The sequence below is a fragment of the Lissotriton vulgaris genome, chromosome 11 (assembly GCF_964263255.1).
Source record: "Lissotriton vulgaris chromosome 11, aLisVul1.2, whole genome shotgun sequence".
Lineage (NCBI taxonomy): Eukaryota > Metazoa > Chordata > Amphibia > Caudata > Salamandridae > Lissotriton > Lissotriton vulgaris.
In genome coordinates this window covers 981869817-981882194 of record NC_141699.1, presented here as the reverse complement: position 1 = coordinate 981882194, position 12378 = coordinate 981869817, and the positions used below count along the sequence as shown (strand labels likewise).

Here is a 12378-nt window from a genome sequence, read left to right as displayed (position 1 = left end):
CCACTATTCACATTTAATTTACAAGCCCTGGGAACATGTAGTGCACTTTACCTGGAACTTATAAGGAAGTAGTTAAATATGCAAATTGTGTCTAAGCCAATGTTACCATGTTTAGAATACAGGGCACATGAACTTTAGAAATGTTTAGCAGTGGCAAAGTGCCTAGAATCCTAAAGCCAGAAAGAATGAAGTCAGCAACACAGATAGTCAGAAGGCAGAAAGTCAGGGGAAACCACACCAAGGATGCCAGGTCTAACAAGACTCATTTTACATAAATATCTTTACAGTTGGTTAGGTAACTTTTTATATCAGTGCAGTACGTGCAGCTATGTTTGCTCCACCACTTTGAAAATTCACCAGTCACCACTGGATCTCACAATTAAAAATAGTTCCCCTTTTGTGGGAAAAGGGATTCTGCCAATCCCTTTTCCCACGTCCTTAACAGGTGCATGTTGCAGACATTGACAATCAGCCATGAGTTTAGGTAAGATTTAAAATCCATCTCAATATATTTTACATCAGGTTGGGATAATTTTAAAAGAATAGGCAATTTATGATCCACTCATTAACCTGGGGCACTTCACAAAGCCTTGATGCCCTTGCTGGGGTATCTCACCTCTTGAGAATTACTAATGCCGTCTTTACAAGAGACTAAGAAATGGACCTGTATTTCTCCACTTCCAGACTTACGAAAGTCCAGGGGTACCGATTATTCTGGGTGGTGAAGTTTCAGGCCAAATATAAGCTGGACCCTGAGGGCCCTCTAAAAATGAGGCATTACCAGTGGCATCAGTAATTCCAGATCAGATTCCACCAGCGATGCCTCAATTTGCCACAGACTTTCTCCCAAAGTTCATCTTCTCTCAGTAACCAAAGTCTCTGAGTGAAAGTAAACAGATCCCTGATGATCTCATGCACCCCATAGTTCTGATGGGATCAGTAACTGATGTTATTGGCCCTATCAAAGTTAATAGACCACTCTCAAAGAGTGCCTAAGCACCTAAGTTCTTTTAGTAAATTCCAGTTGTATACATTTACTATGAATGAAAAATGTATGGCTACTGACAAACATGAATAGATTGTGGCAACATTCTATTCTTTAGGTAAGTGGTCTGTTCCGGCCAACAGTCATATGAATATCTTCTCACTGTTCAAAACGGTTCAAACAAACCATCCAGATTAAAACAATCTTAGCATTTAATATTGCCCTCTGCCTGTCCCAGTTTCTTATAGTCACTTTCTCTCTAATACAGTTCTTAGGATCAAAAAAGAGGTTTTCTCTACATTCACAGGTAAAAATGTGGGCAAGAGACACCCTGTAATAACTGGAGCATTACAGTATTACAATCTTAAATTACATCCAATGAAATATGAATTCAAAGTCTCCAATCCCATTCACTCTTTGATCTTTATCCGGTGCGCTAATAGAGCTGAAAAAACACCCATAACAATAGTCAACGTAAATGTATTCTGAAATTATTTGGGCAAATAAGAAAAATGCAACCCAAGTTAGTAATTTGATCAAATAAACATTATGGTAATATCAACATACAAGAAGGTTTACATCTGCTTTCATGTGAAGAATGGAATGATGTGGATCCATGAAGTAAGGTGCATAAAAGGAAACATAACTTACAGCAAACACCAGGAAGTATAGTTTTCGTTTGTACATACTATATAGCAAATTTAAATGCTGTTTTTAATTGACAGACACATTCTAGATAATATATGATATATTCTGTGTATAGTTGAATGCATAAAAAATCAACCTACCATGGAGGTCGCCATTTTGTTCCAGAGAGGAAACTTCTTTCCTACAAAAACAAAATTAACAAACTGTAAACACAGGCATACCATTGCCATAATTTATTATGCAGCTACTATGCTTGTTAGAGTACATACACTTCACTGTCACATTAACGGTACTGAGGGAAATTGCATTTCAATTGTATGACTATTTACTGACCATACAACATATGTAAGAGCATCATTGGTGAAAAGATTGTCCTACACACCGCACATATTTGTACAAACTATGTCCACCTTAAAATGACTAATCATTCTAAGTATACATGGTCACGCTTAGATTTTAAGGTACATTAGAACATTGGAATGTTGGGGGCTCCGAATGGCTTGTAGAAGCCTGGAGCTCTAACATTCCAATGTTTGTTCACAGCTGATGCTGTGAACAAAAACCCTCCTGGGGCTATAGGGGAGTCGATCATCAGGAGGCCTTTGTTTTACAAATTAGATCATTCTGTCCTCTAGGGGCGGACTGTCCAAATAGCCTTAGAGCCCTATTGACTTCGGCTCGGGTCTTTAACGCTGGAGAAGGCCTTTAATGGCCGGCAAAACCCGCTATGGTGGGCTCTAAGGCTATATAAAAGCCCTATCAGGTATTTTAAAGATTGAAAAAGTAATTCCAAATAATTGATTTTACAGGCATCTAAACAGGCCAATGTACATTGCCACCGATAAGGTAGCTTGTATCCAAATGAGGGGCTCAGATAATTTATCACAGCAACTATCTATCTCGATTCTATACAGCAACTCAACCACACACTTGGCTGTTGAAGGTAACACACCATCTACCTCTTGATAAGAGCTGCCAGTCTTTTGGGCATTTTAGCGTACACTGTCAAGATCGGGCACCTAACAGAATTTATTACCTGCATGATATACTTCCAAAAAGCTACATACATGGAAGAAATGTGTCCCCATTGATGCACAATACACCAAAGGCATATAGTCCAAGCAACCATTCACAGTCTCAATATCCTATTAGTTTAAAAACAACTGAGTGATAATACTATCGCAAGAACTCTTCTTTTTGTCGTTTTTTTCACTTTGTTTTGTTTCGGATCACCAACCGACCCCTGCCCCCACCACGTTTTCAACTAGGCCGACTCCATCATCGCACCCCAACTCCGGGACAACATCAACATCTCCTTCGCCACCGCCACCTTCCGGGAGAGCTGGAAACATGCCGAACTCAGCGCCCTCCTGAAGAAACCCACCGCAGACCCCACGGACCTCAAGAACTTCCGCCCCATCTCGTTCCTCCCTTTTCCTACCAAAGTCATTGAGAAGACCGTCAACAAGCAACTCGCCGCCTTCCTCGAGACAAACAGATCCCTCGACCCCTCACAGTCCCGCTTCCAAGCTGACCACAGCACCAAGACCACCCTCTTTGCAGCTACCGACGACATCAGATCCCGACTTGACAACAGGGAAACAGCTGCCCTCATCCTCCTGGATCTCTCAGCAGCATTCGACACAGTATGCCACCGCACACTAATACAACGCCTCAACAACACCGGAATCCAAGGGAAGGCCCTGGAGTGGATCATCTCGTTCCTCGCCGGAAGAACCCAGAGAGTCCACCTCCCCCCGTTCCGATCTGCGGCCACCAAAGTCATCTGCGGCGTACCCCAAGGATCCTCGCTCATCCCCACCCTCTTCAACGTCTACATGAGCCTCCTCGCAGCCATCGTACGCCAACACAGCCTTAACATCATTTCCTACGCAGACGACAACCAGCTGATTCTCTCCCTCACCAACGACCCCGCCACCACCAGAGCCAGCCTCTAGGAAGGAATGAAAGACGTCGCAGAGTGGATGAAGACCAGCCTCCTGAAACTGAACTCAGACAAGACGGAAGTCCTCATCCTAGGATCATCCCCCTCCGCCTGGGACGACTCCTAGTGGCCCCCTGCCCTGGGCACCGCCCCCAAGCCAACAGACCACGCACGCAACCTGGGCTTCACCCTGGACTCCTCCCTCACGATGACCAAACAAGTCAACGCCGTCTCGTCATACTGCTTCAACACCCTGCGCATGCTCCGAAAGATCTTCTGATGGATCCCCACTCAAACCAGGAAGACGGTCACCCAGGCCCTCGTCACCAGCCGACTGGACTTCGGGAACACCCTCTACGCTGGAACCACTGCCAAACTCCAGAGAAGACTACAGCGCATACAGAACGCCTCCGCACAACTCATCCTGGACATCCCCAGCCACAGCCACATCTCTGCCCACCTGAGAGACCTGCACTGGCTCCCCGTCAGCAAGAGAATCACGTTCAGACTCGTCACCCACGCACACAAGGCTCTCCACGACTTGGGCCCCAAGTACCTCAACAACCGCCTCACATTCTACACACCCACCCGCCAGCTCCGCTCGAACAGCCTCGCCCTCCCCACCGTCCCACGCATGCGCAGAGCCACCGCCGGAGGAAGATCCTTCTCCTACCTGGCGGCCAAGACATGGAACTCCCTCCCCATCCACCTACGACTGACCCAGGACCATCTCTCCTTCAGGAAACAACTCAAGACCTGGTTATTCGAGCAGTAGCGGATCCCTCCTCTCCCAGCGCCTTGAGACCCTAGCGGGTGAGTAGCGCGCTTTACAAATTTGCTTGATTGATTGATTATGCTGATAATATTTTCAAAATATTTCTCATTTACTATTAAAGCACAGTTCCCACCAAGATGTTGTACTGTAGACATACTGCAATAGATAAAAGAAACAACTATTTAGATAGTCAGAAAGTGGGACATGCCAAAAGGAGGGCAGAAAGCAGGGTGTAGCAGACCACAGTCCAAAGCAGACTTTAGAATTTCAGAGATCCAAAATGAAAAACAAGTTTTGGCAAAGCCAATAGGTCTGAATTCAGCTACTAACAAAAGTTAACACAGGCATTAACAAATGCTGTTTGCATGCACTGTATGCACAAATGTTCTTTATCACATTATATTCTGTCATACTGGCTATGCCAATGCTGGGAAAAAGTAGGAGCAACTATTACTTTCCGTATAGAACGCATATAGGAGAAAAATAACTGACTGTAACAGCTTAGTTGAGTTTATTTCTCAGATTTATAAATGTCTGTCATGCATTCCAATAGCAGCCCTTCCTGGAAGGCGGATTGCCTCGCCAGCTGGTACTATGAAGTTAGAGTGTGTGTGTGGTGTGTTCGCATGTGAGTGCCTACGATTGTGTGCGTGTCTCTCTCTCACTCTATTTAACATCACAAATGATGAACATGAAAAGCTGGATTTTAAAGCCAAAATAAGCGCTCTTTCAGGGAAAGGCTAGCTGTTGTTTGTTGAAAATGTCAACCTGGTATTTTTGCAGAATGAATTTTTGTGTGTCAATACTAATGCATTTCAAAAACACTTTAAACCTGGTACTCAAGTGCTAATTTGTTTTGATTGTCAAATTTGTTTTGATCTAAGGACAGACATTGTTTATGTTTTGGCATCATTTTCTTGTCACCAAATGGCATTACTTTGCATTAATTTGCGGGTATGACGATTGTTTCAGCTCTCGCGGCAGCATATAAGGATCTATATTTATAGCTTTTATAACATTGTTACCATCACATCTAATTGCTATCCAAGGCCTGTACATGCAAGATCGGTGACGCATAATGAAATATGTCTGATAGCTGAACCTGTGTCTGGATCCTGAGTGGTAAATCAAGGGTCTAACCATATAGAAAGTATATGGTTGTGACATTGTGAGGCCTGTGTGATATTTTATTTGCCCAGCCTGCTCCTTGCCAGAGGATCTCCATTACATTTTGTGTGAAAAATTGCAATACTTTGGGCAGGATGAAAAAAACCAAAAAATCTAAAAGGTCTGACAATTCGAGACACTTCGCACATTTAAAAGGTCAAAGGATATTGCATTGCATTTAAAGATAATTTGAAATGAAAATAAAATCTGTCTGATTTTAACCAATTTCCCATGGAAGCAGCACTGTAAACCGGGCATTTGAACCAATTTGTCAAAATTTTCACTTAGAGCGAACCCCTCCAAACGCTCAGGGGAGGTGTTAAGACAGGCCATTCATTATCAGAAAATGTATCATTTGTATGTATTGCACACCTTGTACTACTTACTGATTGTCAATATCAGAGGCAGGGGACACTAGACTGAAAATTGTGCTGTACTAATTCAATGTAACTTTAAAAAGTCAGCTTTTATGCATTTACGACCACCAGTTCAAAGTTTACTCACAACCACTATCTATTATTGATTAAGCAATTTGAACATAAAGAATATAAGTGATAAATAACTAAACTTATAAATTGCATTGTTAAATTTAGATGAAATTGTATGCCCGTGTAACAATGGAGCTAATCAATCAATGGTCAATTTTCCTTTCTTTTGTAAACTTTATGAATTATATACCAAATGTTTGTTGGTCCCATTTCTGAGATCAAGGAATTTAAGACACTGTGTCCCAGCTTGCCTCTTCCTTCAACGACTCTCAGATGAGGAAATTTGCACTGTTGTAAGCTGATTTCCATGTGCTACTGTATGATCGCAAGGCACTTTGTTTAATTTTGCTACTGTTGCAAGCTGATTCCTATGTGGTGTTGAACGACTATGAGGCACTAGGCACTTTATTTAGATTAGTTATGGGGTTTTATTTGGATTTTACTGTGGGCAACATCATTTTTATGCTTATTAAATGTGGATGTATTTATTACTATCTTACATCTTATGTACTTTTTTATGTCTGTATACTTTTATGGTTTTATAATCAGCCGAATAAAGTTGTTTAAAGTAAAAGTAAAGTAAGAATTGCATTTTATTGGTTTTTATATAGCATGACCAATGGTGGGAAGCAGCAAAATTGCTTTGCAACTTCAAAAAAAGCTGATATATCCAATTTCATTAAGGTGAATTGTTATATTTTAAAACAAAGTACGAGTCTCTGATGTAGCCAGGACGCCGGTCAATGCTGCATTATTTAAAGTAGGTGACGGAAGGTGTGGTTCATTTCCAGTTGTCTCATATTTCCATCAGGTACAATTACTGTCATCTCCATGTCTTTATGCTTTTTATTGCAAATGGCACACACAAACTTAAAATGAAGTCATTTTCTAGCTCTGTAGATCCCATGTTTTTAAATAAGACAGGTTATCATATAGCCTTGACGTTGGGAATCATCAAATTACCTACGTGAAACCAGAGACATCCCTAACCAGGTCTGACCTTGGGAGGCCCAAGATCGTTGACAAACCCTGAAAAGAAATGGTGTCTTAGAAGTTTCACAGTGAAATGTAATGCATCTAGGGTACGCTCTTCCACTGCAAAAAGAACTGTACTCAAATAGAGACAGCCTGCAGTGCAGCGATACAAAGGAACCAACTCAGATAGATATTGCTGTGACTTACTCATGTACTAATCCTGCCTTACTGCTGGACTGCCTAATAGCCAGAGCAGTTGACTTTGAAGCCTTCGCGTCGGCTCAACAAGTGTAATCCAGGTCGGGCGGGCAATGCTACAGTGGTCTTACAGCAGTGGGCTGTCAGGCTCAAAGGAGAGCCTAACATGAAGCTCGCCAGTATGACAGTGCCTGCAGCACATTCCTCCACAGTGCAAATATGCTTGGCGAAATACTCTTGCGGTGCCGGCACTGGCAACATATTCATGCCGGTTGCAGACCCTTGATCCCGACGGAGGCAGCAGTCTCGTGGCGTTCCGACCACCACACTCTGAATACTCTGCAAGACCCGCAGTGTGGCGGTGGTTGGACCATCACCATGAGTACGGAGGTCCTGTGGACCGCAATACTCTTAATTAAGCTTTTAGTATAATTTCATTTAACCAATTGTATGGAAGGTGAGTTAAATCTGAGGAAAGAAATGATATACAGAAAGTGTAGAAAATGAAGGTAAAAATGATTACAGAATGGGGAAACGCTGCTTTCTAGAAAACAGTCCCAGATAAATTGAGGAGAACAATAATAGCGAAAGAATTGCAGTTTTAGAATAGAAGCTGCAAGCTTACTTTGAACCCTATGTGAAAAGGACAGGGAGGGTGAATATTAGGGTACTAGGGTGTATCCTAGAGCCTAATTTGTGACATACGAGTGATGGTGCCCAATGAACTGTTCAAAAGACAGCTGACAATGCTATTAAATGTCCCCGCACCCCATACCAAGGCTGCATAATCCAGATTCCACCTCAGGCCACATTAATCCACTGTCAGGCACTACCTGCCTCTTTATCTCACTCTTTCGCAATCCTGCTTTCTTCCTTCTTGATGGTTTTTCCATCTTCACTTCCTTCTTCTTTCCAGTATGCGTGTTTTCAGTTCAGTTCATAATCTTTATTTCGATCACCAAGATCATAAAAAACATTCGCATACACACATAAAACATTTTGGACAGCACCAATTTTATCCATAAAACTAAGCATATGTACATATATACATTAATGATGATCAACTGATCCAAGATCAATACAATGTATTAGAAAGTTACAATATCGATTAAACCGTGTCTTTACTCTCTTAAAAATTCTTAAGAGCGTATCTGTTTAAAATATATATATATTGATCCTTAGATTCACAGGTGTTAGGTTGTGATTTGTCTAATGTGTGTTTTCCCCTCCGTTGCTCTCGGGGAATGTCAAGTAAGGAAAAATAAGTGCTGGTGGGCCCCACCAGGAGCCATCAGCTCTAATGAAGCACCGATGTTACCTAACCAAGACTTCTGGTCTGGATAACTTGCAAATAGAATCAGATTCAGAAAAGTCATCCAAGCTCAGATGTTCTTTCCAACCTAGTGCTAAAAGTGTGATCATGAGCTGTGCAGCAAATTTAAAACACCTTAAATGAAATTGTGTCAGTGACACATTAAGTTTCCACCCACTGAAATGAGAAATTCAGTTTTCATTATTTTAGAAAGGCTCACAGGCAAACCAACAAATTACCTGCCAGATTTGTGACATGTTCAACCCAGCTGACAAGCTCTTTGGAACAGAAGTTTCATTTAGAAAACTGGAAATACAGCTTTATTAGGACCTCAAAATACCAAATTGGTATTCGTGAGTCATATTTACCTCCCACAACACAGTAGCATTACCTTCTAGGGCATGGAGTTCTATTGAGAGAGATGCTCCTCCTTGTCATTGGGCAATTGTGAATTTAAAAAATGTTCCACAAAGTGGGCATAGTTCGTTGACAGATGTACGTTACACTGCCCCATCTGTGCTACGCAGCCATATTACGCATTTTAGGAGCCCAAATGGTCAATCTATATTTCTCCGGTTCATGCACCTGCTGAACTAGATCTAATATCGCGTGGAACAATATGATCCTGAAACAGTTCAAGCGACCACGAAGGTGCCTTAAAGATGAAACTATCAGGGGGTAAAGTCCTAAAAGATGCTTCTTGTCTGTCTTTGAAGAACTTGAGAATGAAGATGAGTTTTGTTACTTGGTGGTTAAGATTGCCTTTCCATCACAAGCCTACTACTAGACATATTTGGTCATTGTCTCTGGGCAAGTTACAACCTGTTACCACATTCATTCTGGGATATAAAACTATATTTATATACATTGATAAATTCAAACACAAGAGTACTCATTACTCAAAGCCGCACTCATAGGGATTGCGTCCAAAATTCTTTACTTATTTAATGTGGCAAAAAACGACAACGAGTTTCTACCATCAGAACTACTGGTACCAATCCCAGTGGAGATTATGGTTAATTTATAATGACGGCCTTAGAAATCTAATAAATGAAAAAAGCTGTCTTCCACCAGTTAGGGCACCTGCCACAAAGCTAACCCACACTTCCCAGCTGCTATCTCAAAGCAGTGTGATGTTTTACTCCTAACTTCATCTACCCTTAAGGGCAGGGGCTGTGAAGCTGAGGATTGCAGGTGCTCTCCCTTAACCTAGGGAGGAGACAGGCAGCCAGGATATAATAAATGTTAACTCACGTGAATAAATTCTACAAAAAAGACACCTTATTGCAATCATATTGAAGACCAATTCAATGCATGTGTATCCTAAACTATTCTTAACGCTAAAAAAAATCCCACTGAACATAACTAGATGAAACCTGCCAAGAACACCAAGGAAATCTTCTGTCACCCACTGATCTATTCAAATAATTTGTAATATTTCACATTTTTTCCAAATAATATCTAGTGGAAGGAACTCGCATCAGATCCCTGAGGCGTGTTAAAATTCCATGTATGTGTATTTGTACTCAAATATGGCCATTGCTCGGCTTGTGTACAGACAAAAACACTAGTGAAGGCAAATATTGAACTAAGGGAGCACCCTAAGGGTGTTATGGCACATAATATTAATAGTGAGCAGCTTCCTCCCTGGGGCTGCTGCACTCATTCTGTAGGCGTCTGACAAGTTCTCTTAGTGGTTAGTGTTCAGAAAAACACAAAACAGCACTTGCTAAAGCTCATACTTAAAACATGTTTTTGATTTACAGAGGACACCAAACATTTAAGTGAAAAAGCCCCCTTCCCCCCTTCCAGGATACCGTTTTCGAAGAAATATGTTTACAGGTACATCACCAAATATTATTCAATAGTTACTTGAAATATAAGCACATTGTGCCTGCTGGGCATCTATTTGTCATCTGCTGTCTTTAACCTGCACTGTTTCATATTACATCTGATGGTCGACGTTTAAAAAAACCCACTGAAAACATGACGAGCAATGGGCAGGCACCCACAAGCCTTAATTGAAAGCAATCACATCTGTTTTCCTTTCGGATAAAAAAAAAAATGTAGAAAGAAGTCTTGCCAACTTTTCAAAGTCACTCCCTTGATGCATCCTGGGACCTGGATCATTTGTAGATCTTACAAAATGGGGGTAGGGGTGTAAGATGCAGATTTGAAATGCAAAAAACGAATGAATTTGTGCTTACATTGCAAGAATATACTATAAGCCTGTTAAAACACATGCTGTAGGGACCCAATATTACACAATGTAATTCATATTAGTATGAAATGGCCTCGTCAATGCGGTTTTTTGTATCATTTTTAAAGATGTAATAAAGAATTGAGAGACAAAAAAAAGTCAACTTATTAAATCCCTGATAGGTTCAGTGTATCTCCCACAAAGGGCAGCGCTCCTGGTGCACAGTTACATTTCCTCCTATGCAAGAGCATATGCGCTAGTAGGGTGGACAACCGTTCCTAATGTGACACAATGTACTAAAAGGCCAATTACATCCATGATCAAGGAGGCGTTGCATGGGAGTGGCTTGGAAACTCAGAGGAAGCGCTAAGTTCTAGGTACTTATGCTTAAGCATGCCCTAAATCGTACAGCAAGGGCCTCTTCCCACAATGTGGGGAAGTTATGCATTAGGAGCATGACTTCATCTTAACCAAGAATGACTTGGGTGCCAAAACACAGCTACAAGGAAGAGCTGTTTAACATGAACATGCTTACATCCCAGGTTAGGAGTTGTATGGTAAAAGTGTAGCTACGTGTGTGCTTAAGGAAGAGATATGTGTCAGGAACAAGGTCAAATCCCTGCCCAACTAGGAGCAATCTGCCTGAAGCCTGACTACATCCCTGCCGAACGAGAAGCCACGTTTGAGGCTGTCGCGAAACTCATACACATAGTGTTTGATTATTGCTTTACGGTATTGGTTTGCCTTAAATTAGGCTGCGTAAAAATAAAGATCACATTTTTTATAAACAAATAAACACTCTTTTGTGACAGGACCTCAAACACTCCAAACTTATAGTGCAAACTTTTTCAACTTCTCTTCAAACTCAGCGAGGTAATATCACTCACCAACAGATGCTCCATATGCCTCTCTCTGTGAGAATCCTGCACTGTTCTTCTCTATGAATTGTACTACTATTCAAATAGATATAGAGGGAAGTCGTCAATCACATGTCCATATAGAGTTTTACGTCACTGAATATCTACCAATACACCATCTCAGGGCTCAAGAAATATTTTGGGAAGCTGTTTTAGATCCATAAGAGAACTATAAGAGATCCATATTTACTTCATTGTTGTATTAATTGGCTGGCTTCATCTGCCCTTGTCTTTTGTCATGGATCAATCAATCTCTTACCCATCGCTCAGTCTGTTTGAAAATAATCAGTCTACGAACAATATTATCACTCATCCTAAGAAGTCATTGTAACACCCATCAAAACCATCAATGTCCTTCTAAAGTCCAAACTTAGTCACCCTGTCAAGTTGCAGGAAAGAGAACTCATTTGGAAGATTCAGACATTTGCTGAACAAAACTCATCGTTATGCCTTCATCAAGGTAGTCTACACCCTTAGAAATGGACTGTTTAATTCCCGTTAGGCTGGTTAACAAATATTTTGGGAAGCTGTTTTAGATCCATAAAAGATCCATATTTACTTCATTATCAAATTAATTGGCTAGCTTCATCTGCCCTTGTCTTTTGTCATGGATCAATCAATCTCTCACCTATCGCTCAGTCTGTTTGCAAATAATCAGTCTACAAACACATTTTTCACTCATCCTAAGTCACTGTAACACCCATCAAAACCATGATTGTCCTTCTAAAGTCCACATTAGTCACCCTGTCAAGTTACAGGAAAGAGAAC

The 12378-nt window shown here is 41.2% G+C and overlaps 1 protein-coding gene across 2 annotated transcripts in view; it reads right to left on the bottom strand.

Moving 5' to 3' along the window:
* The window catches only part of LOC147683812 (NACHT, LRR and PYD domains-containing protein 1b allele 5-like), a 213968-nt gene that overhangs the window by 189488 nt on the left and 12102 nt on the right, over positions 1–12378 (bottom strand). For both annotated transcript variants that reach the window (XM_086944210.1, XM_086944209.1), the window contains exon 2: positions 1774–1814. The gene's annotated coding sequence lies outside the window, so the exon portion shown is untranslated. The remainder of the gene's footprint in view (positions 1–1773; positions 1815–12378) is intronic.